The sequence below is a fragment of the Lynx canadensis genome, chromosome C1 (genome assembly GCF_007474595.2).
Source record: "Lynx canadensis isolate LIC74 chromosome C1, mLynCan4.pri.v2, whole genome shotgun sequence".
Lineage (NCBI taxonomy): Eukaryota > Metazoa > Chordata > Mammalia > Carnivora > Felidae > Lynx > Lynx canadensis.
Window position 1 is genome coordinate 89,488,058 of NC_044310.1, and position 20,957 is coordinate 89,509,014.

The 20,957-nt window shown below is 35.6% G+C and overlaps 1 non-coding gene across 1 annotated transcript; it reads right to left on the reverse strand.

Moving 5' to 3' along the window:
* Positions 1–20,518: 20,518 nt before the first annotated feature.
* On the reverse strand, positions 20,519–20,623 carry LOC115522588. Its single transcript, XR_003971485.1, has one exon. It is a non-coding gene; the product is annotated as a U6 spliceosomal RNA (small nuclear RNA).
* Between the last annotated feature and the right edge of the window lie 334 nt (positions 20,624–20,957).

Sequence of the window (20,957 nt, forward strand, 5' to 3'; positions counted from 1 at the left end):
TGCATGAGCCAGGGAGAGGCAGAGAGAAGGAGATAGAGAATCCCAAGCAGGCTCCGTGCCACCAGTACAGAGCCTGATGTGGGGATTGATCTCACAAACTGTAGATTATGATCTGAGCTAAAATCAAGAGTTGGATGTTTAACAAACTGAGCCACCAGGCACCCCAAGAGGAGGACTTTGTTGATGAACACTGAGTAATGTATGGTAGTGTTGAATCAATATATTGTATACCTGAAACTAATATAACACTATATGTTAACTACACTGGAATTAAAATAGAAAGAAATAGGGCTCAAGTAGTTCTTTTGGAGTATACCACACCTATCCATGGGTCATACTTTGTATGTCACCTTTCTGGGCCTGCTGGTGCTGGAGTCTGGTTATAGGTCTAGAAGCATAGAAGGGAGGTAAAGATTGGTCTTAAGAAGAATAAGCATCATCTTACATGACAACTGTATTAGAATTGCCTTAGCCTGTGAATTATTAATTCCCTCAGACTGTGGTGGAAAGGCTGATATATTGGAAGTAGTGAGGTCATACTGGGGGTAGGGAGGCTACTTTCATTGCAGAAAGAGAGGCCACTTTCTGGGAAAGTAGGAATGGGGGGGCATTACTTCCTCTTGGCATACAAAAGCCATGTTCAGTGTAGGTGGGGAGACTTTTTCTACTGGCAGAGAAGACTCATCCGAATTTAAGAGCTCAGTGTTCCCAGTTTCATTAGGGTTTTCTCACATAACCCTGTCCCAATTTACAGTATCCCATTCTTTCCCAATCAGTACTTTCACTTTAACAATAGACACTTCCTGGAAATCTAGGAGTCAAGCATTGTAATTCAGCCAGTCACCTGATAGAAGTCCATGTTTGATTTTCAGAAATTTTTGCTCACCTGCTACAAGGCATCAGGTATCCTTTAGGGCATAAATAAACACCTTCAGATCATTTATAAAGCACTTGAGGTGGGAATTTGAATCCTAAACTCATCCATTTTTTTTCCACCACTTTGTCCATCAAGAGGAGCAATCACCAACTTCAATATATTGGTTTGTTTTCCAAAAATGTTCAAAACAAATGTTTGAATAAAAATGTTCAGTTTTTGTTAAAATTGGCTTATGATAAGTAGGCCACAGGGGTAATCCATGAAGACATTTGCCTATCTCTTTTGTAAGCTCATGCCATAAACTATCAGTGCCCTTTCTACTATTGGAAATAATCATTAACATCTTCCATCAGATTACAAAGCTAATTCCAGATACCTCAGACCAATTCAGAAAACTCATCCTTAAAATCTATTTCTTCACAGAAGATTATTTTAGGGAAATAAAAATATTTTGTATCATGTAATCTTGATATTTTGAGAATAAAGTTATTATGGTCTACACTGGCTTCTGTAATCTGTGTATTATCTCCTCTAGGAACATGTGTATGGGTCCCTGTCAGGGGGCTGGATGGTGGGGATGGGTAGTAGCTGCTGAACTAAAAGCTGAAATTAACTGAATTAATCCAGTTTATCTTCCAAGCCTTCTCTTGGAGGTTGCAAGGCTTAATAGACTCTAGAGCTCCAAACTAATTACATCAGTACCTTCTGTCAGTGCAATTGTTGTCTGGGTGGGGAGACAGATTCCGAGTGCTTCCTATTCTGCCATCTTCCCAGAGTCCTGCAGTCCTCCATTTTATCTTCCATGTAAGTTATTCTGAGTAAGTTTAAATGTATCAAAAAAAGAAGAAATTCTTCCCCATGATATTGTAGGCTCTTTCATTGTATCATTCTCCTCATTAATTACTCAAACTTATTTAAATTGTGGTACTTTGCAAATATTTTTTATTCTGAATATCATTAAACTATTCATATGGTCTTCACATTCTAGAACTAGTATAAAATAAAACCAGAGTTTCACAATTAATTAGATTTTTGCTTTGAAATGGATTGCCTCAATAGAGATTTTTCTGAGTGTTTGGCATTCAAATAAGGCAAATATTAGTTTTTTTTCATAAAGTTTGGCATTGAAGTTTCACTAATAATATGCCATTCATGGTTATAATGAAATGGTAAATGAATTTAAATAAATTATAATGTTTTAATCAAATCAGTATTTTTTTCAGGCCCATAAAGTGACGAAGAAAAGTATTACCAATTTTTTTTTTTTTTAATTTCCAACTTTCTCATTTTTTAGTGTATTCAAATCAGTATAGCCTGGAACCTTTCCTTATTTGTTATCTAACTCCAAAGGTCTGGGACATAATTCCATGTAGATATCTAAAATAAAACCCATTTTCTAAGTATATAAACCTTCTTTTCTAAATATCCTCTCTGTGCCAGTGGTACTGCTAGGCATCACTTAAGCCTGTGGAGAAAGTAAGGTAAAATGCCAGTACCCTGGGCTTTGAAGTCAGGAGACTGGTTTTAAATTCTGAAGTGTGACTCTAAGAAAGCCTGTAACAGTTTACAACCACAGTTTTCCATATGTTAAATGACTTCTACCATGTAGCTTGAATTGTTACTATAAAGCTTATTTGAAAAATGCACTGTAAATCATATAGACCCTCAATATTGTTAGGCTTTTCCTACTTTCTCTTCTTGGCATTTTATTTGCACATTCTTTCTCTTTCATCTCCTATTCATTTCCCCAATCCAATTTGTTTCTCCTGTAAAGGAGTGTTCTATTTACCCTTTTTTTTTTTTTAATATATGAAGTTTATTGTCAAATTGGTTTCCATACAACACCCAGTGCTCATCCCAAAAGGTGCCCTCCTCAATACCCATCACCCCCCGCCTCTCTTCCCTCCCACCCCCCATCAACCCTCAGTTTGTTCTCAGTTTTTAAGAGTCTCTTATGCTTTGGCTCTCTTCCACCCTAACCTCTTTTTTTTTTTTTTTTCCTTCCCCTCCCCCATGGGTTTCTGTTAAGTATCTCAGGAACCACATAAGAGTGAAAACATATGGTATCTGTCTTTCTCTGTATGGCTTATTTCACTTAGTATCACACTCTCCAGTTCCATCTGTGTTGCTACAAAAGGCCATATGTCATTCTTTCTCATTGCCATGTAGTACTCCAAGTGTATATAAACCACAATTTCTTTATCCATTCATCAGTTGATAGACATTGAGGCTCTTTCCATAATTTGGGTATTGTTGAGAGTGCTGCTGTAAACATTGGGGTACAAGTGCCCCTATGCATCAATACTCCTGTATCCCTTGGGTAAATTCCTAGCAGTGCTATTGCTGGGTCATAGGGTAGGTCTATTTTTAATTTTCTGAGGAACCTCCACACTGTTTTCCAGAATGGCTGCACCAATTTGCATTCCCACCAACAGTGCAAGAGGGTTCCCGTTTCTCCACATCCGCTCCAGAATCTATAGTCTCCTGATTTGTTCATTTTGGCCACTCTGACTGGCGTGAGGTGATACTGAGTGTGGTTTTGATTTGTATTTCCCTGATGAGGAGTGACGTTGAGCATCTTTTCATGTGTCTGTTGGCCATCTGGATGTCTTCTTTAGAGAAGTGTCTATTCATGTTTTCTTCCCATTTCTTCACTGGGTTATTTGTTTTTCGGGTGTGGAGTTTGGTGAGCTCTTTATAAATTTTGGATACTATCCCTTTGTCTGATATGTCATTTGCAAATATCTTTTCCCATTCCGTTGGTTGCCTTTTAGTTTTGTTGGTTGTTTCCTTTGCTGTGCAGAAGCTTTTGATCTTCATAAGCAAGATCATGTACAAGTACATGTACTACAAAAATGTAGTTCATTTTTGCTTTTAATTCCCTTGCCTTTGGGCATGTGTCAAGTAAGAAATTGCTACGGCTGAGGTCAGAGAGGTCTTTTCCTGCTTTGTCCTCTAGGGTTTTGATGGTTTCCTGTCTCACATTCAGGTCCTTTATCCATTTTGAGTTTATTTTTGTGAATGATGTGAGAAAGTGGTCTAGTTTCAATCTTCTGCATGTTGCTGTCCAGTTCTCCCAGCACCATTTGTTAAAGAGACTGTCCTTTTTCCATTGGATATTCTTTCCTCCTTTGTCAAAGATGAGTTGGCCATACGTTTGTGGGTCTAGTTCTGAGGTTTCTATTCTATTCCATTGGTCTACGTGTCTGTTTTTGTGCCAATACCATGCTGTCTTGATGATTACAGCTTTGTAGTAGAGGCTAAAGTCTGGGATTGTGATGCCTCCTGCTTTGGTCTTCTTCAAAATTACTTTGGCTATTCGGGGCCTTTTGTGCTTCCATATGAAATTAGGATTGCTTGTTCTAGTTTTGAGAAGAATGCTGGTACAATTTTGATTGGGATTGCATTGAATGTGTAGATAGCTTTGGGTAGTATTGACATGTTGACAATATTTATTCTTCCAACCCATGAGCACGGAATGTCTTTCCATTTCTTTATATCTTCTTCAATTTCCTTCATAAGCTTTCTATAGTTTTCAGCATACAGATCTTTTACATCTTTGGTTAGGTTTATTCCTAGGTATTTTATGCTCCTTGGTGCAATTGTGAATGGGATCAGTTTCTTTATTAGTCTTTCTGTTGCTTCATTGTTAGTGTATAAGAATGCAACTGATTTCTGTACATTGATTTTGTATCCTGCAACTTTGCTGAATTCATGTATCAGTTCTAGCAGACTTTTGGTGGAGTCTATCGGATTTTCCATGTATAATATCATGTCATCTGCAAAAAGCGAAAGCTGAACTTCATCTTTGCCAATTTTGATGCCTTTGATTTCCTTTTGTTGTCTGATTGCTGATGCTAGAATTTCCAACACTATGTTAAACAACAGCGGTGAGAGTGGACACCCCTGTCGTGTTCCTGATCTCAGGGAAAAAGCTCTCAGTTTTTACCCATTGAGGATGATGTTAGCTGTGGGCTTTTCATAAATGGCTTTTATGATCTTTAAGTATGTTCCTTCTATCCCGACTTTCTCGAGGGTTTTTATTAAGAAGCGTTGCTGAATTTTGTCAAAGGCCTTTTCTGCATCGATTGACAGGATTATATAGTTCTTATCTTTTCTTTTATTAATGTGATGTATCACGTTGATTTGCGAATGTTGAACCAACCCTGCATCCCAGGAATGAATCCCACTTGATCATGGTGAATAATTCTTTTTATATGCCATTGAATTCGATTTGCTATTATCTTATTGAGGATTTTTGCATCCATATTCATCAGGGATATTGGCCTGTAGTTCTCTTTTTTTACTGGGATCTGTCTGGTTTAGGAATCAAAGTAATACTGGCTTCATAGAATGAGTCTGGAAGTTTTCCTTCCCCTTCTATTTCTTGGAATAGCTTGAGCAGGATAGGTATTATCTCTGCTTTAAACATCTGGTAGAACTCCCCTGGGAAGCCATCTGGTCCTGGACTCTTATTTGTTGGGAGATTTTTGATGACTGATTCAATTTCTTTGCTGGTTATGGGTCTGTTCAAGCTTTCTCTTTCCTCCTGATTGAGTTTTGGAAGAGTGTGGGTGTTTAGGAATTTGTCCATTTCTTCCAGGTTGTCCAATTTGTTGGCATATAATTTTTCATAGTATTCCCTGATAATTGCTTGTATCTCTGAGGGATTGGTTGTAAATATTCCATTTTCATTCATGATTTTATCTATTTGGGTCATCTCCCTTTTCTTTTTGAGAAGCCTGGCTAGAGGTTTATGAATTTTGTTTATTTTTTCAAAAAACCAACTCTTGGTTTCGTTGATCTGCTCTACAGTTTTTTTAGATTCTATATTGTTTATTTCTGCTCTGATCTTTATTATTTCTCTTCTTCCGCTGGACTTAGGCTGTCTTTGCTGTTCTGCTTCTATTTCTTTTAGGTGTGCTGTTAGATTTTGTATTTGGGTTTTTTTTTTTTGTCTCTTGAGATAGGCCTGGATTGCAATGTATATTCCTCTCAGGACTGCCTTCGCTGCATCCCAAAGCGTTTGGATTGTTGTATTTTCATTTTCATTTGTTTCCATATTTTTTTTTTAATTTCTTCTCTAATTGGCCCATTCATATTTTAGTGGGGTGTTCTTTAACCTCCATGCTTTTGGAGGTTTTCCAGACTTTTTCCTGTGGTTGATTTCAAGCTTCTATTTACCCTTTCTTATTTTATTCACATTTCCCACACTCTAATTGAACCCATCACCACTTCATACCCATTTTCTCCTAGAACCATGTTGTATTTGGATATTCTTCCCTAGATCATTGCGTAGACTTTGCCTTGTCATTGAAGTTTCAGATCAAACTTCTAGAAGATCTTTTCTAAAATTCCCCACATGTCCACAACTCACTTTCTATCATTCATTCTGTTTTGTTTACCTCATAACATTTACAACTGAAATTATCTGTTTATTCATTTACCTTTTGTCTTCATTGTTAGAGCGCCGGCTTTGTGAGAGCCATGGCCTCATCTCTGTTGTTTGCTACTATAAACTGAGCAAAAAAGAAAAAAAAACTGTTAGTAAAATACAGTGGACAGTAGATTTTCTATAGACAGTTGACTTTTGGACTACATTCATAGGCAAAGTATTTCCATATCTTTTGATCTTTTTATGTGCCATTGTCCTAAAGTCTTCCCATGTTTTTATGAATATACTTGAATGTTGCAAATACTATACCATGGTTTTTAGTAATTTATTCATCACAGTCTCTGCACATCTACCTTCTGACTTGGTCTAGTAAGTCTTTTCCAGAGATATCCAGCTGTATATACTCTTTGTGTTTACCATTACATGGAATGTATTTAACTTCCTTTCTTGATTTAGAAAAATTCCACTAACGTAGATATTAAATTGCATACCTCTCAGAATGATTCTTCTATTGTTTCTGTTGTCATTCATTTCTGTTTTTTAAATCTCCTATGATTTTTATTTGTAATGCACAGTTTGGCAATTTAGTATAATTCTTTCACAGGTCACTGGTTGTCTTGGGGATATCCAGTCCTCCCTGCAAAGCCTACTCTCTAATTGTCATTCTGTTCCCTACCTTACATTTTCTGTACCTCATCGTTTCTGTTATACTGTTCCTTCTGTGTGAAAAATATTTTTCTCTTCTCTCCATGTGAAACCACTACTCAGCCTTCAATGTAGATGTCAAATTTTAACTGCTCCAGAATTAGAGTTAAGCTCTCCCATTTCTAAATCTAAACCATCTCTTTTCTCTAATTTATAGAATAAGTACTAGAGTTATTTTTTAGCTCTTCCCATTGACAGTGTGAGCTCTTGATGGCAGATAAATGCCATATACTCTGCTTAACACAAGGGTCTATCACATAACAGTTCCGTAAGAACAACTGGTTCTGAGATCATTTTCTGTGCCCAAAAAGTTTCTAAGGAATATAATAACCATATATCTTTTTTAATTCCTGCAATAACTCTATTGGTAAGGACCAATATTATCTCCATTTTATCTATAAAGTGAAAAAAAAATCTATGAGGAAGAGTTTGATATTCTGATTATATAGTGAGTAAAGTGATTTGCCCAATGTCCCATAACTAGGAAGTGATGAAGTTTTTTTCTAATTAAGAATCTGACTCCATTTTAGTGCTTGATTAACTGACATTATTTAGAGGCCTCTACCGTCTCCTTATCGCTCTTGTTCCACATTTGGACAACACTCAGTAAGAAAGCCCACATGATCTGTCTTTTGGCAATAGTGACAGGTTCAAGCACAATCCTTTGCCCTTATATTGAAATCCTCACCCCACCTTCACACCCTGACTGCAAAAATAACCAAAGCCATAAAGCCCCTTCAGCTCAAAAATTTGAGATAAAATTGGATGCGTGCCTTCCTCTCCTGAAAAACCTTCATAATATGAGTTATAAAACATCATACCTCTGTGGTGTGTGTGTGTGTGTGTGTGTGTGTGTGTGTGTGAGTGACTATGGCATCATCAGTCTTGATATTTGAACCAGTTTTGGAGGAAGGAGGAGTTGATTTTGTTCACCAAGATGTAACCACAAAACGGTTTTGAAACTGGTTGTCTGAGTCCAGAATTCAAGCTCTTAACTGTAATGCTATATTACTTCTCAGATAATGTTAAATACCTATTTGTCACATGAGCTAATTTATGAATTCCTTGAGGAAAGGGATTCTTCTTGACAACTTTGTATTTATCCATTAATTATTAAAATGAAATTATGTTAAATTTTTTACATAATAAAATAATTAGAGAAATGGAGTAGTCTGGAACAGAAGATACACAAGATTTTGGGACCGTTATCAAGCATTGTATATACATTAAAAATTATATAATAAATCTCATTCATTAATTATAACATAAAAAGAAGGATTCACAAAAGATAAAAAATTGAATGAACCTTCAAATCAACTAACAAATAGTTTTTAATTTTATCTGTTGCCAAATGAATAGGAACTAGTTCCTGAAATAGTTCATATTTCATGCATTTCAATTGAGTCCTCATATCAATTTAATAACCAGACTTTTATATCTATTTAATGTAATTATTTAAAAATTGAAGAAATATCTCAAAAAGGATTTTAATCTATTTGTCATGAGAAGCTAGCACACAATATGTGTTAATACTTATAAAAACTTACTGGAATGGCAAGTTTGATTTAAAAAAAAAAAAAGATTTCCAAAAGCATACTTGAATCAGTTCAAACACTAATACCTTGGAGATGAAGCATGAGTTTTTAAAAATATATATCTTAGTTAACTGGCATTCTTTGAGTAAAATTTCTTGACCATCATTTTTAGCACTCTTTATCTCTTGAGTCTTCCATTTAAAAATCTTGCATGGTAGTTATTTACGGAAATGCTATCAATTCATTCAAATTATCTACTGAAGTATATTTTATATGTTGTGTCTATGTTTTAATTTGAAGTTAGACTAGAGATTGCCATTGGATAAATTTATTTTTTTTTCTTTTTTTTTTTTTTTTTATTTTTGGGACAGAGAGAGACAGAGCATGAACGGGGGAGGGGCAGAGAGAGAGGGAGACACAGAATTGGAAACAGGCTCCAGGCTCTGAGCCATCAGCCCAGAGCCTGATGCGGGGCTCGAACTCACGGACCGCGAGATCGTGACCTGGCTGAAGTCGGACGCTTAACCGACTGCGCCACCCAGGCGCCCCTGGATAAATTTATAATTTACCTAAATTTAGGGAAAATACGTAGAAAAAAACCTTGAAGACATGGAGTACTCCTCATTTATAGTTTTAGTGCAATCTATCCTAAGGCTTTGCCTAGAGATCCTCCCTTTGTTTTTTCTTTTTCCTTCATACCTTTTTTCCCTTCCTTTATTTCAGAAATATTAAGGATATACTGTGTGCCTGGCATTTGAGAAATAACAGGAGGTATGCAATTGTTAACACCGGCCCTAAAACAAATTAACCAGGGAATGTTGAGAGTGTTGGATACTCAAGCAAATACAAAGGCAACTTAAAATGGAGCTACATTACTTATGGTAAAATGGTCAAAAAAGCGAAAAGTTGAAGAAAGGAAATATCAGATTGGAAACAGCTTTCCTGAGAGAAGTAGAAGAAGGGGCCTTATTAACAACCATTAGCTCTATTTAGTTTGATGAATTAATATTCACCATGCTCAGTATCTCAAAAGGATGGGAGGTAAGGTATGATTTGGATTTCCTTTCAGGGAGCTATGTCCAGATACTCTATCCAGACATGATAAACAGATTTAAAATATGTATAATGATTATATTTTGTGAAATTCTGTAGGCAGACATTCTTTTCCCTTATGGTAGGGTACCCTCCCTAAGGGGGGGGGACCTCAAGGGAACCTCGCTATGCAAGAATGTGACAGTATCCCTCATGACCTTGTCACAGGAGACCACTTAATCAGACTGCATGCTGTGTGTTTGTGTTTGTTACCTTATATGGGAGACAAAGAAGTAAAAAAAAAATGTATAAAAAACTAAGCCATGTGGCATTCAAGGCTCAGTTCTTCTGTAGGCACCCAACTGAGCGGTGCTGGCAGGAATAAAGTTGCTTCCTGGAAAGAAAAGCTTTAGTGTCATGATTCTCTGTGCTAGAATCCTGCTACACCATCACATGTGGATCTTCCATTAATCACAATATGAGTCCTGCTTTATTTTAAAAATACTTTTGATTAAACTGTGCAAAAAGGCTTAAAGTCAGATCATCCTCTGGGTGTCACTGCCAGAGGACACAGCATAACAGAAGGCTGAGAGCATCAGTAGCTCAAACTTTTAGAGGCAGTTTGAAAATGTGGTATGAAAATCAAGTGGACTAGACCCAAAGCATTAGTAGATGAGGAAAAACAAAAAGGTAAAATCAGATCACAGGTTAAAAACTGGATACAACTTCTATGCCCCACAGCATTCTTTAAAATATTTCTTTATTGGCTGCATACTTACTAAAATGAATGATTTGTAATTTAAAGTTCCTTCTGTTGAAGAGTTTTTGCACTCTTTGTTATTGTAAGTAATGCAATTGGATATCCATGTACATATTTTTATCACTTACTTTTACCATTTATATAAGGATTTTGTATGCATGTCTATAAGTGAGGTCGGTCTGTTCTCTGCTCTTCTGGAATAACTGTGTAAAGTTTTGGTATCATATGTTGGGTAAATATAATTAAAAATGGAATCTTTTCCCAGCCCAGAAAATCTCTCCATAAAATTAGAAGAGAAAAAAACAATTTTATTATTGAGTAAACATTAAACCAACATACGATGCACATCAAAAGCAATCCACTAAGAGACTTCAAAGACAGAACCAAGCAGATACAATCCATTACATTCATGTTCTCAAGAAAAACAATAACTATTTTCAAATATGGGAAAATGACATCGTTTCAAATTTGCTTGATGATGGGAGTGGCCATCAATGTTAGTTTCTTTTCTTAAAAATAAACTTCTCATTTCTTTATGTCAAGAGGTAGTTCTGCAACTTGGAGAGGCTTCTGTCCAAATGAGGCTCCTATTTTCTCACAGAAATTGGGAGAGATGTGCACATCTTCCTTGATGTTTGCATTTCAAACAGGCAGTGCCTAGGTCCTTGAGAAACACATTCCTGAGTCCTAAAATTGGCAAGATTTGTATTTAGTTTCAAAAAAGATTTACACATATTTCAAGGAGAGAGAGAAGGAACTCACAGAGTTCTTTAAAGTTACTGCTCTTGGAAAAAGAAGGAGGGGAAGCCTCTTCCTTTTTTTTCACTTATAAAATAGTAACATTAAAATTTCTAATTATTATTTCCTTTGTTGTTCCTGTCTTTTTCTAGGCAGGTTACAGCAGTCTAAATATCCGGCAAATCTACAGTAAAATATAAAGAAAAGAGATTGTTAGAATGGTGTAATAACAGAATTATTGAATTTTTTTAAAAGTCAGTACTTTATTTACTTTGAGGGAATAACCTTTTAGTATATCATTGCAGTGGTAAGCAGTTAAATCAGATACTTGGTTATTATCTACATTACAGAAATGTTTTTAGCCATACATTAATTTTATCAGTTGTTGTGTTGTCAATATTGCATTCTCAAATTATTATGAAAATACAATTTAGTGGTTCATTATAAAGTCCTGTCTCTTCCAAACCTAAGGAGTGACTCAACTCTGGAGACTCGAAGTCTAAATTTTTAATTAGAAGTTTCTCTTGTAAGGCCCAATAAATAAAGTCCTGTCTCTTCCAAACCTAAGGAATGACTCAACTCTGGAGACTCAAAGTCTAAATTTTTAATTAGAAGTTTCTCTTGCAAGGTCCAATAAATTTTGAGTGTCAGTGAATCGTAACTGCCATCACACTGATATGACAATTTAGTCTCATTAGTAATTTTCTAAAATTTTCAGTAGTTTTTCCCAAGTGTGAAATGCATTGATATATACCACCATCATCTAAATCTAAAGTCTTATGATGAGGCACTCTTTGAAAGGCAGAGATTAAGCTTCTAGTGTTTACTTATAGCTCTAAGTCTTAAGGACAAACCCACCTGCGGGCTTGTTGTTTTCTTTTGTTTTGGCATTGAGTCTAAATCAACAGTTACATTATTATAACAGCCACCTAAATCTCCATTAGTAATAGACATTCACCTTTGCTTATCTACCTATATTGGGTTTGGAGTGAACCGGCATCCCAAAGTTAATTAAATGACATTAGACCTGTCTTTTGCAGTTTCTATCTGTGAATGCCAGATTTGTTTGTGCATTAATTAGATGTTTATTTCTACATCATCCTTCCAGTACATTTGTGTGTATATGAGAGAGAGAGAGGGAGAGAGATTAGGGCTTGAGTACCTGAATACATTTAATTATTTTTACTTTGTTGTTATAAAAAACTATTAATGGAGATGGTACCACTTTTACTGTGTCAATCATCACATTGTTAAGAGTTATAAATACAGATCCTGTTTATACTGGGAGTACAATTTAGAAATGATAGGAAATGAGACTGCGAGAACCATTACTGGGTATATTAGTTTGCTAGGTTTCCTGTAACAAAGTACCACATGCTGGTTGGTATAAAAAGCAGAAATTTATTGTTTTACATTTCTGGAGGCTTGGAAGGTCCAAGATTAAGATGTCAGCAGGGTTTGGGCACCTGGGTGGCTCAGTCATTTGAGCATCCGACTTTGTCTCAGGTGATGATCTCATGGTTCGTGGGTTCAAGCCCCATGCCAGGCTCTGTGCTAACAGCTTGGAGCCTGGAGCCTGCTTTGGATTCTGTGTCTCCCTTTCTCTGTGTCCCCCCTCCCCCCGCTTGCTCTGTCTCTGTCTCTCCCTCAAAAATAAATAAACATTTTAAAAAAATATGAAAAAGCAGGGTTGGTTTCTTCTGAGGGCAATGAGGGAGACTGTTTAGTCCCTCTTACATGTCATCTGGTGATTTGCTGGCAATCTTTGGTGCCCCTTAGCTTGTAGAAGCATTAATTCTGATCTCTGCCTTTATCTCCATATGGCATTTTCCTTGTGTGTGTAATCTGTGTCCATATATCTCTTTCTTATATAATGATATGAGTCATGCTGGATTAGGAGCCCACCCTATTCCAACATGGTCTCATCTTTACTGATTACACTGGCAACGCCCAGTTTCCAAATAAAGTGTCATTCTGAGGTACTGGTGGACTTCAACATGTAGGCAATACAGAAACAACAACAACAACAACAACAACAACAACAACAACAACAACAAACTAATGTAACAAATAACATGTTTGTTTTTTAGTAAAATGTGCTTTTTAAAGTAATGGAAATAATTCTGTGCATAGCAGAACACAGCAGTCTGAGAATAGAAACACGTTTGTTAGAAGAGCTCCTTTAATTTGTATTCAGCAAACAATACCACTTATTCTAGACAACTTAAATTTTAAGTCCTGGATTGGAACCATCATCCAGTTTTCCTGAGAAGTTGGCTTCTCATGAGAAACATGAATCTAGTTTTTATTTTGTTTTTGTTTTTGTTTTTAACTTTCACGGTTAATTTTATGTGTCAACTTGACTGGTTGAAACAAGGAATGCCCAGATATCTCTAGTTGAATGTGATTTGTGGTTGTGTCTATGAGATTGTTTCCAAAAAAGAATAGCATTTGAATTTGTGGGTTGAGTAAAGCATCTGGACCTCCCCAGTGTCAGTAGGCATCATCTAATCTGTGGAGGATCTTTAAAAACTTTGTAATTTTGCCATGTATGAACTCTAATGTGAAATGCTGCTATCTGAGCAGTTAATTATAAATTTTTATCTCTGACAAATCAGCAAACAATTTTGCCTGAGAAACAGTAGTTTTTGTTGAGGTAAAAAAAAAAATGTTTATTAAAGAGAATTGATCCAATTTTTTTAAAACAGGGTAGAGATGTACCCAATTTCACTTATTAAAAAACCTTCTCATATTTTCAGTTTATTTTTAATGTTTACTTACTTTTGAGAGAGACAGAGTGCGAGTGGGGTAGGGGCAGAGGGGAGACACAGAATCCAATCCGAAGCAGGCTCCAGGCTCTGAGCTGTCAACACAGAGCCCGACACCGGGCTGGAACCCATGAACCACGAGATCATGACCTGAGCCCAAGTCAGATGTTCAACTGACTGAGCCACCCAGGCTCCCCAAAACCACCTCAGATTATAAAAGTAGAACCAAAATAGTTAATTATCACAAACTGCTCCATCATTTTCTGAAAAAAAAATTGAACCCAGTATCCACAATATTGTATTCCCCCCATCCCAATAGTCTATTTGTTGCTTTGGTTTTTGGGTTTTTTTTTTTTTGTCTTTTGGGGCTTTGGGGTAGTAGGTTGTTTGGTCTGCAAAGTGAGCTAACTTCTAGATTATAATACTCTGATGCTGTAAATGTTAGACTTCACATGAGCAATAATTGCAGTTAGTTTTTGGGGAGGACTCATGTCCTGTGAAGCAAACAACTGTAACAAAGACCCAAGTGTCAGTTTTGCAATGTTCTTAAAGTTTCTGAGGACACCAGCAATTCATCTATATTTTGAATACTTACAAATTTTTCTGGTGAGACAAATTTCTCTAAGTTTTTCTGTAAATGTCTAGAAAAAAGCAAAGGAAAGTCTCAAGACCCTTGAGGAATACTTTATTAAAATATATTTAAAAAAATTTTTTTAACGTTCATTTATTTTTGAGACAGAGAGAGACAGAGCATGAACGGGGGAGGGTCAGAGAGAGAGGGAGACACAGAATCTGAAACAGGCTCCAGGCTCTGAGCAGTCAGCACAGAGCCCGACGTGGGGCTCGAACTCACGGAGAGTGAGATCGTGACCGAGCCGATGTCGGGTGCTTAACCGACTGAGCCACCCAGGCTCCCCAAAAATATATTTTTTTAACGTTTATTTATTTTTGAGACAGGGAGAGACAGCATGAATGGGGGAGGGTCAGAGAGAGAGGGAGACACAGAATCTGAAACAGGCTCCAGACTCTGAGCTATCAGCACAGAGCCTGACGTGGGGCTCAAACTAAGGGACTGCAAGATCATGACCTGAGCCTAAGTCGGATGCTTAACCGACTGAGCCACCCAGGCGCCCCAAGGAATACTTTAGCATAAATACTGAATTCCTTCCTAAGGAAAAGTAAGCAATAATTTAGATCCTTTCTCTAGTCAAACAGAAATAGAGAAAAATCAGAACGTAGATGAATTATAGAGAAATATTGTGCAGACAGTGTTACTCAAGGCAGAAGTGAGAATAGTTACTGCGTTTGGAACTACAGAGATTAATGGAAAAATTATGCACAAAAATGTATAGTGGTTAATCATCTTTATCAAATTTACCTTCCTCCTTTATCAGAAGCATAGTATTACAGGTGAGTGCACTATTTAAATTACTCTTTACTTTTCTTATTGCTTTATAACTATTTTATTCCCCCTAATTGAGATATTGACAAAGGATATTATTTTACATATGGCCATGGATTATTCTTTTGGGAAATGATTTTTATGATTCTTTATCTCCGATTACATGTCACTAAGACATCCTCCAAAGTGACACACTGATTTATTCAGCTCAGTGTTTTTCCAAAAAGGTATGAAAATTCCACTTTCTGCCATATCCCAAAGCTATGTGGTTTGGAGTGTTTTTCCAGAATGGTCTGCCACTATCTATCAGAACACTTTACTTTCAGAAGGCACATAGTTGATCAATTTAGGTGTCTTTTACCAAGTTGCTCCACAGACTATCTGGAATACAGGGTTATGGTAGCCTTTAAGTTACATGGCAGGTATCTCTCTAGTAGATTTAAAGGAAAATCAAGAGAAAATAACTTGCACATGTTTCTCAGCAAGAGGACCTATCTGTATGGTAAAAGCAGAGGAAAAGGAAGAGATAAAAGGCCGATCTGAAATACCAGCAACCTGTATTGCTCTATCACCAAATGGAAAGCAAGAAATTTCTGAGGAAATTTCAGAATAATAAGTATCACCAATATCACCAGTTGCCACCCTGCTCCCCCAACCCCCCCCGAGATTCATTAAATCTGTCCATTTTAAGACACTTGTCAATCACTCCCTAACCTTCTGGGCTTTCTTGGTTTCCTTGTTACTAATTCCTGCATCCCCAGAGTCTCTTTCTACAACTCCTTTTTCAACATCCTGGGTTTTTTTTGTTTTTTGTTTTCAATAATGACATACAGTTTCCTTTCTTCATTTTGCCTTTTGTGGGTTAGAATAAAGATCATTCCCTTTAGCAAAGAGTTCTAACTAAGCAGCCTGCATAACACTCTAATTTCTCTTCCTCTTTTTTTTTTTTCTCAGTTGTCCCCAAACTGAATAGTTGCTATTAAATTTGAGTAATAGTATGTCCTTGCCATTTTACCACCTTTTTCTTAACTTGATTTTGGATAGTTGCCAAAAAAAGCCAGAGAAAGTTTGCTAAGACTAAAGGGCAGATTTTATCTGCCCCTGGGTCACTGACAGTGAATTCTAAGGAAGCCTCAACAATCTGCTGAAGGAAATCAGTGAAGAATCCACGTATTTTCTGGGTACACAGCTGCAATTTCTTCCAGCTTACTTGTAGTTAGTGAGAGAGGCTTCAGATATTACCCTAAGCAACCTCTCATGGTGGGTTTCTTACTCCCTTAGTTTTCCAGTAGAAGAATTGTACTTTTGTACAATGAAAATAGTGCTTGGGGTGCCTGACTGGCTCAGTCAGTAGAACATTTGACCTTTGATCTCGTGTTTATAAGTTCAAGCTCCCTGTTAGGTGTAGCAATTACTTAAAACAATTAAATAAAGAAAACAGTGCTTGAATAGTCTTAACTTTTAATAAATGTTAAAATATATTTTAAAATGAGTATTAATATTATATTTATGTACAATGGATCTATAACTTGGAAATTGGTTATCCTTATATAAGAGATTAGTTAGCTTGTTGAGTTCAATTTATTCCTCTTTTCCATAGAATAGTCATAAAAATATGAACTTTATAAAAAAACAAAAAAAAGAAACCTTCAATTTTTTCTACTTTGAAGGTAAGCCATCTTTTCTTGCTTCTAAATAAATTCACAAACATTCTGATTTGTGTTGGGAGAAATTGTTTTGAAATAAAGCAGAGATTTTACTGGAAAGTTATAGATTAGTGTTTTTCAGCTTAGAACATAAAGTGAGATTAAACAATGATTTTTCTATGTTTTTTTTTGTTTGGCAATACTTTATAGAGATTAAATTGATACAGGTGAATGGGAAAAATATATGTTTATTATAAAACTTTTTTTAAAGAAAGAAAACTGTATAGCCTGTGGAGCAAAATGAAATTTATTTTAATTAAGATTGTAACATATTACACTCTATTTGGTTTATTGGAAATTCGAAGCTAAGGGAAAATAACTTATAATTTTCAAATCACAGTCCAGGGTTCTTTATTTCAACAACCAAAGGAATTATAAAATGAATAAAAATGGAAAAGACTGCATAATGCAACATTAAGTATGTTTGTTTTGAACCAAATTATAAGAACTCTTTAAATGAAATCGGATCACGTGACCATCACTGGGTCCCAAAATGTCCCTGATAAAGTAGGGAACCCTTCCTAGACTGTCTAATTCATGTGATCCCTACGTTAGTTTGACTCAGAATGTGAGTCTCATATGTTCAAAAGCTTTTATTAGAGGAGGAATACATTTAGCAGTACTAAAAACAGTATTGAACACGTTTTCAGAAATAATCTGTTTATTGGAGCCATTTGCAGTGTGCTCCTGAATGAAGAAAGAACAGAAGCAAATTCACCCAGTATTACTTATCAAATATCTTACTTTTACCTCAAGATAAATAGTTAAATGTAGTTAATTTGTTATAAAATTAAATAAACCTTAATTCTGATACTAAACATGATTCCTATGCTTATCTATGCAAAGGCCTTAGATACAAAGATGTTAAGTGAAAGAGTGGAAATGGGCATCACAAACTATTAAAATAAAAACTCTTTCAGAAAAATATCTCTTGGAACCAATGCAAAGAGTTCTCCATTTATTGAAGATCTAGTGTATGCCAGGCTACAATCTAAATGTTCACGAGACAATTCAGAAGCCTTTAGGACAAAACGGGATTCTTCTAAAATAACAATTGCCCATGTTAGTCAGAATGGCATTTGAGCATTGTACTTTTATAATGTTACACAATTTTTCTTCTTATACCTCTTTGTCTTAGTACAGGGTCTTTCTTTTGGTAAGTATACAAATGAATAACACTGGTAAAGGTAATTTGCTGTATACATATAAAACTCTATTTGAAAGGATTTATTGCTAAACAGGTTTTCATCATAGGATAATGAATTGTACCAATTATCTAACTATAATTAGATAAAGTGCCTAAATAATTTAACCAGTTGGGTAAGGGATAAGCCAAGGATTGGCAAACTGATCTACTTCTTTAATTATTGAACATATTGTCCCTTGTACAAAATTCAGATTTCATTGTACTGAATTTTAGCATTAATAATACATAATGCTAAAGAAACCACACACTATTCTTCTAAATAAAGAGTCTGTTTCAATAAGTGAGATCTGTGGTTTTATGCTGGGAGCCTTTTTGTTTGATTATTATGTTGCTGTTTGATTGTTTCTTCTCCTTATTTAAATATTTAATGAAAGTTTTATCCAACTTGTGCTCTGAGGCTTTGAAGCAAAGGGCATAATTTAAAATATCTAATAAGTAAACAAATGTCAGAATACTGAAAAAATGTGGGATATGTAAAATATATTAAAAGCCCTATTTTAATAATAGAATAAATTCTGCTTTTCTCTTGAGATAATTAAGTGAAAGAAATAAGATTCAATAAGCTGTAAAATCTTTTTCAAAACGTGGCTGTGAAATACTAATTTTTGTCTGTTGTAGTGTCTTGCACATAATAGTCGCTCAAAAATGATCAGATATAGATCCTGCAAAAATGCCTTTTATAAAGTACCAGATACCTTTTTAACATTTTCCATGTGTCATGCAATGTTGTAAATACTGAATGAGGAAATATTTTTAATAATAAGTAGGGCAGTTGAAAGTATTTTTATCACAAGTTGGAGGTCTCAAAATTTTATTAATACCTATATATGTATTTATAACTAAATAAATATTATGGTGGCCATTTTCCAAAGGGTAATAGGAAATCATAGAATTATGAAGATTCAATTATTGATGGCCTTCAAAAGTGATTTAGGAATAGTGCATGGCGAATGAGTATAAAAAGGGTTATATTTAAAAGGAAACATTTGCTGCTTTAGATATAACTCTTAAGTGAGAGAGATTTAAAGATGGCAGCAATTGTATATATAATATGTGATATATATGTATATTTTTGGCCTGAGTGTGAGGAGGAAAAAACAATCAGAGATTAAGTATAAAAAGGCACATATTGAAATGTGAGCTCCACATATCTTGTGAGAATTAAAAAAAAAAAAAAAAGCGGTCGCTAAAATGGAGAACTAGAGCTAGGCTGTCAGTGTTCCCTTGACTATGTATTTAATTTTTTTTTTCACTGTTTGTTTATTTTTGAGAGAGAGAGAGAATGTGAGCAGGGGAGGGGCAGAGAGAGAGGGAGACACAGAATCTGAAACAAGCTTCAGGCTCTGAGCTGTCAGCCCAGGGCCCGAAGCGGGGCTCGAAATCACGAGCCGTGAGATCATGATCTGAGCTGAAGTTGGACGATTAACTGACTGAGCCACCCAGGTGCCCCTGACTATGTATTTTATATTTGAGAAAAACTTGGGGAGACTCGAGATAGAGAGAAATCACATTGCCTCTGAACTTAGTCTTCACATTTTCAGTACTCTGGTTGAGCAATCGTTCTATTCTCCCGTAACTGTTCAGTTGACTAAGATGGGAATGGTTAGTTAACATAAAAATACTGACTCAGTTCAGTCACTGAATATTAGATTACTAGAGAAATCTTTAAAGTCAAAATTTTAGTCTCTGGCATATTTTGTGTAATTCCTTTTATTGTCTTTAGGAAATTCCCAAATGACTACTAAAATGATTGCTAATTATATGTTTTCCTTTCCTTCTCAAATTCACAGGGGTATTTTGAATAGCTAGCAATGCAGCAAACCAGTAACCTTGTCACTAGGTATTAACTCTGCAGCAGAAGCACTAGATTGGTACCCAAATGCCATGACTGAATAATGGCATTCTGTAATGCATAACTTATGTTTTTCACTTGCTATTTATCTGTTTATTTATTTATTATTTATTAGAATTAGACTGAGACTATGGATTCTGTCCCAGAAAAATTAACAAAAAATATACAAAGAGAATTTTTCATATTTTTGTCAGGAATTGCCCGGACACATCCAGTTCTACTCATAGATCTCTCCAAAATCATGGATGCAGATTAATAATTCTTCTTCCATTTCAGAGGGAAAAAATGGATTTTTTAACCTATATTTAAATACATAGTCAGTAGACTTGTAATCTCTCATGTGGGCTCCACTATATAAATAATTTGATATAAAATTTCAATAGTTTTATTTATAAATTCATGTATATAATTCCATAATGAGATAGTATATATATTACAAGATGTATATAGAAGTGTTAGATGTAAATAGAATTTTTAAATGATGGGATAAATAAAATATACGTATAATTTTTTACATTTTAATTCTGTGAATGGATATTTTTTGAACCACTAATGTGTTCTTGCTCTACGTGTCCCTTGCGCAGGGGCCGTGCCAATCTTGTCTGCATCGTTCCAGTTTTAGTATATGTGCTGCCGAAGCGAGCACAATGTGTTCTCACTCTAAATTGAACACTTCTATTTTGTTAGGAAATAAATATTGCAAATTTATTTATATTTTAAGTGTTCCTAATTATTTGGAAAAAATGTTTTACCATATTTTTTAAACATTTTTTTTAACATTTATTTATTTTTTGAGAGACAGAGCATGAGCATGAGCAGGGGAGGGGCAGAGAGAGAGAGTGGGGGGGAGACACAGAATCCAAAGCAGGCTCCAGGCTCTGAGCTGTCAGCACAGAGCCCGACGCAGGGTTCAAACTCACCAGCTGTGAGATCATGACCTGAGCTGAAATCAGACTCTTAACCACTCAGCCACCCAGGTG